Below are 5,771 nucleotides of genomic sequence, written 5' to 3'. Positions count from 1 at the left end.
TCTAAGAAAAATCAGGGGACATCGGGTTTCAGCTTAAAATCATTAAAACTAAAAGTGCTACAGAACGACAAAAGTACTACAATGCCACATCAGCCATGTCAACAACTTTTAAACCTTAAATAACTTGCTTTAGTTTACTTCTGACCGGCTCTGTAGTGAATATGACAGTCCTCCAATTAAACCTACCTACTGAGCGTCGGATTGCTCAAAAATGTTAAATCAAAAAGTGCTACATTTCGGTAAATGTGCTATAATGCACGTCAGTTGTCATTCGTCCGAGCAAAACTGGTAGATATCGGGATTGAACTCAAAATTGTCAAAACTAAAAGTGCTACAAAAGGACAAAAGTACTACAAATGCCATGTCACTTGAACAACAGAAGATTTATTTTTATTTATTTATTTGTTAATACTTACACCAACGAAGTAATCACTGACAAATCTATTGTACAATTTATATGTATATAAGTAGTAAGAGCCAATAAAAAATTAATTAAAACATTAATATCTACAATTGAAATGTGACAAGAATATAAAATAGCTACATAAATTCGATTATAATAGAAGATAAATATATATTTCAACCACTACGCTATAACGTGTCATAAGTAAATTATTTTTTAGTCTATTCTAATAATTTTGTGTCCCCCTCCAACCCAAAGGCGTCAGCCCTTTGACTTATACAATAGAAGAAGAAAAAAGCATTTTTTTTCTCGCTCCAACCCACACTCGACCGGCGCATAAAAATCGTATAACATAATCAAGTCTTCTATAAGAATCGCGTGTACATAGCGCTCTTTCTACCTCTACCGGTGCTTGCTTTAGTTTACTTCTAACCGGCTTCGTTTGTGAAATTGAGAACCTATCTAAAGGATGTTGCTCAAAAACGTCAGAACTAAAAGTGCTACAAAGCTACAAATGTGCTACAATAAGTATCATATGTCGTTTGATCGAGTAAACCTGATGGACGTTGGGTTTGCGCTTAAATACTTCCGTAATTAATGTGGTAGAGACCGCGCCAAACTTCTAGTCCGCTCCAAATATAGAAACGAGTCGCGTCGCAACAGCAAATTGTAGATATTAGCGGGACGAAGACAGCGCGGGCCCTCCCGCTGCCCGCTCTCGTCCACGGGTACATAGCTGCGTTAGTGTGCCCTTACGTTGCTACGGAGTATATGCTTGTAGTTGTGTTCGACCGCATTGACTCTCTGACTACACCTGCGCGCAACAACTTCAAAGCGGACTTCAAGTTTGGCGCCGATTCTACAAAGCGACGGATGTGCTTCAATGACGCGCTTATTATCTTTAGTCGCAATTAACAACAGATGGATATAAACTGACCTTTATTAACACTCGTTAATAATTAATCAATCTATCTAACTGTTGCCTACCAAAGATCAAAATTTGAGAATGTCTCCATCCATCCATCCATCAGCCTTTTGAGGTCCACTGCTGGACATAGGCCTCCCCTAATTGGCGCCACTCCAACCGGTCCCGTGCCCTTTGAATCCAGCGGTTTCCCGCCGTCTTCTTCAGGTCGTCGGTCCACCTGGTCGGGGGGCGGCCTGAACTCCTTTTGCCTCCGCGTGGTCGCCACTCGAGGACCTTTCTTCCCCATCGGTTATCGGTCCTCCGAGCGATGTGGCCGGCCCATTGCCACTTCAGCCTGCTAATTTTGAGAGCTATGTCGGTAAGCTTAGTTCGTCTACGGATTTCATCATTACGAATCATGTCTCGTAGCGAAATACCAAGCATAGCTCTCTCCATAGCACGCTGAGCGACTCTGAGCTTTCGAACGAGGCCTACGGTAAAGGACCACGTTTCGGCGCCGTAGGTCATCACTGGCAACACACATTGCTCGAATAGTTTCGACTTCAGGCACTGAGGAATTTTGGACGAGAAGATGCTCCGTAATTTCCCGAACGCAGCCCAGCCGAGTTGGATTCTTCGAGTGACCTCCCTCTTAAAGTTGGACTTACCCATCCGGATCGTTTGTCCCAGGTAATTGTACTCGTCGACAACTTCGAGAGGAGTGCCATCAACAACTACCGGTACGGGTGTGACATGGACATTGGACATGATTTTCGTCTTGTCCATGTTCATCTTAAGACCCACCCGTTGTGAGGCACTGTTGAGGTCTCCTAACATTTTACTGAGGTCCCTCAGCGAGTCTGCCAAGATGACTATATCATCGGCAAATCGAAGGTGTGTGAGGTGTTCACCATTGATGTTAACGCCAAGACCTTTCCACTCCATCAGCTTGAACACATCTTCCAACGCAGCGGTGAACAGCTTCGGCGATACGACGTCGCCTTGTCTGACTCCCCGCTGCAATTGGATAGGGTTCGTCCTCTGGTCGTGTACTCGGACTGACATGGTGGCGGCTTTGTATACACACTTCAACACCTCGATGTACCTATAGTCGATCTGGCATCGCTGAAGGGACTCCAGCACCGCCCAGGTCTCGATAGAATCGAAGGCTTTCTCATAGTCCACATAGGCAACACATAGCGGCAGATTATACTCCTCGGTCTTCTGTATAATCTGCCGGAGCGTGTGTATGTGGTCCATGGTGCTGTAGCCTTTTCGGAATCCGGCTTGTTCGGGAGGCTGAAAGTCGTCAAGCCTGCGTGCAATACGGTTAGTGAGGACCCTCGAAAAGAGCTTATAAACATGGCTCAGAAGCGCAATGGGCCTGTAGTTCTTCAGTAGGGTTTTATCGCCCTTTTTGAAGAACAGTACCACTACGCTTCTGCTCCACGCTTCCGGGGTAGTTCCGCTATTGATCACGGAATCAAACAACTTTTGGAGCGCCACTAGTACGGGTTTCCCGCCAGCTTTTAGCAGCTCTGTTGTGATTCCGTCATCTCCCGGTGCCTTGTTGTTTTTAAGCTGTTTGAGAGCCCCTCTAATCTCGTACAGGCTGACTTCCGGGAGGTCCTCGGTGTAGTGTCGGGTCAGCTTGGCACGTTTGTCGTTCACCATCTTACGGGCTGGAACTCGTGCGGAAGTATACAGCTGTCCGTAGTAATTCTCGATTTCTCTCAGAACTTCGGGCTTAGACGAAACTATGGTGCCCGACTCGGTCTTCAACCTCGTCAACAGACTCTGCCCAATGCACAGATCTCCTGCGAACACTTTCGAGCCGCGGTTTCGCTCAATAGCGTCTTTTACGCGATTAGCGTTGTAAGAACGCCAATCGCGTCGCCTACTTTGGGAGATCTGTTTATTAAGCAGCCTGTATTTCGACATTGAGGTTGGAGACTGCACACATAGTTCTCGTCTCTCCCGCATAAGACCGAGAGTATGCTCTGAGAGAACTCGAGACTTACCACCGGAGGGGGCCTTGAAGTACTTAGACCCTACCTCGTGGACAGTTGCTACAACCTGGGTGTTAATATCGTCCACGGAAACGCAAGAATCGAGGCACGCGAAACGGTTTCGTAACTCAATCTGAAAGTCTTGGGAGCCCTGGATCTGGACAGGTGTTGGGCGGAGCGTAGACTTCATCAGGCGTGACCGTTCGAGCTTAACGTTGATATTTAATGTGCCTCTTACCATCCGGTGATCACTTCCGGTTTTCACCCTGTTGATCACAGAGACATCATTAAATATGTGCCGTTTGTCTGCCAAAATGAAGTCTATCTCGTTCTTAACGGTACCATCGGGACTTATCCAAGTCCACTTTCGCTGTGCCTTCTTCTTGTAGAAGGAGTTCATCATAAAGAAGTCTTCCCTCTCCAAGAAGTTGGCAAGCAAGTGGCCTCGATGGTTTCGTTGTCCAACTCCAAAGGGCCCCACCTTCAGTTCGTCACCATTCCGCACGCCCAGTCTTGCGTTAAAATCCCCCATAACAACGGTATAATGGGTTTTTGAGGTATGTATGGCTCTACTTATGTCCTCATACATAACCTCAACCTCATCGTCTGGGTGTGTCGACGTCGGCGCATATACCTGTATGACCTTCAGCGAATACCGTTTAGATATTCTGAGTATAAGGTACGCTACCCTTGCCGACACACTGTCGACCGTTACCAAGTTGTTTACGAGGGATTTGTGGACGAGGAACCCGACACCTCCTTGAGACAGGTGTTCGCCCTCCCGGTGATAGAACAAGTTACCGGATTTAAGGATTACCGTGTCCTCCCCCTGTCTTCGGACTTCTGATAATCCTAAAACACTCCAGTTTAACTTGTCTATCTCTTCTTCCAGCTCCTGTATCTTCTCGTCGGTCCTCAGTGTCCTGGTATTGTATGTTGCCAGGTGCAGAAGTCGTCGTGTGTGGTAGCCGACTCTCTTCCGGGGATTCTTAGCACCCCCTGCCCCGCCGTTACCTTGGCCGCTACCATAGCCCGGAATAGCGGGGCCGCCGGGGACTGGGGGCCGTGGCTTTTCTGCATCTTTCATAGGGGGTTTATTGCCATAGTCACCGCGCCTGGCATGCGTGTTGGTGACCGCAGTGGGTGTTATTTATTTTACACAGGAAGATGCTGCTGCCCATCTCCTGGTATTGTCCCTTAGTCGACTCTTACGACATCCACGGGAAGAAAGGGAGTGGTGCTATTCGAGGCCGACACCACACGGCACAGGTTGTAATTGGAGAATGTCTAGTATGACGAAATTGACAACTTGTATTTATGGAAAGGAGTAGCAGACGAGCATACAGTCCACCTGATGGTAAGTGGCGACTGCCGCCCATGGACATCTGTAATCAACCACAGAAAGGATTAGATATTCCCACCTGAGGTCGGCCACATATGCGTCGCTACCCCTGAGGACTAAGCTGGAACGCCTCGGAAAAGTATGTCTCCCGTGCCACACCCTAAACCAAAACACAGCAGCGCTTAACACTGCTGTTATGAAAGGTGTGGCGGTGATGCCGCCGGAGTCGAACCACAAAGGGTTTTACAACCTTCAAACTGGCTGGTCATCGCCCATTGTTAATCTCCTATATTTACTCCTAAATGTTGCCTACTACAGGTTGTAATTGGACAATTTCTAATATTTTTAAACTAAAGTCTATTTTGTTCGCAAAAGAGTCTTCATAGGAAAAAACAGCATTGGACAGATTGATTAATAATAACTGGCAGTTATGAACAGAATCAAATGGATAACGAAGGATCAATCTTGGGTAGGTCTTCCTGTATTATAGATTTTACTACTTAACCTTCCATACGTATTAAAATCATACTCTTAAATTATAAATACGAATATTGTAACAGCATCGACCATGGATGAAGAATAGACACCTAAAAAAAGTTTTACATCATTTTATGTTTCTAAGAATAGCTCTGCAGAACATGAAAATAGGTATAGACATTTAATTTTTTTTTTAAATATTAGTTACTAAAATATTTTTCGGGATCTATTTTGTTTAGTTATTGATCGGCACAGTTATAAGATTCGTATTACCAATGTTACACATATACGAGATACGTATACAATTTGAAATTTGTCACATTTTTTATTATATTTTTTAACACCCTGTTCATTCCCGGCAAAATACAAAATCCTAACATGTATTATGACGTCAGAAGCGCATATATTTTGATGTAATTAAATATTTAATGACGAGTGTATGTATTGAAAACCTTTTAAATTTTATGCGTATTTTAACCTCTTTATATTATGGACGATAAAACAATGTATGTAAGAATGATATTACTTTGGAGAATTATTTTTTGTAAAAAGTCGCGCTCTTTTCTCTTATGATTTTTTTGTTTATGCATTCCAATCTAGGTGTTGTGGAGACGCTCACTCGCTTCTTTATAT

The sequence above is a fragment of the Epargyreus clarus genome, unplaced genomic scaffold (genome assembly GCF_041222505.1).
Source record: "Epargyreus clarus isolate Ecla_fem2 unplaced genomic scaffold, WU_Ecla_fem_2.2 ptg000035l, whole genome shotgun sequence".
Lineage (NCBI taxonomy): Eukaryota > Metazoa > Arthropoda > Insecta > Lepidoptera > Hesperiidae > Epargyreus > Epargyreus clarus.
The sequence above is the reverse complement of the archived record's forward strand: the minus strand, read 5'-3'. Positions refer to the sequence as shown.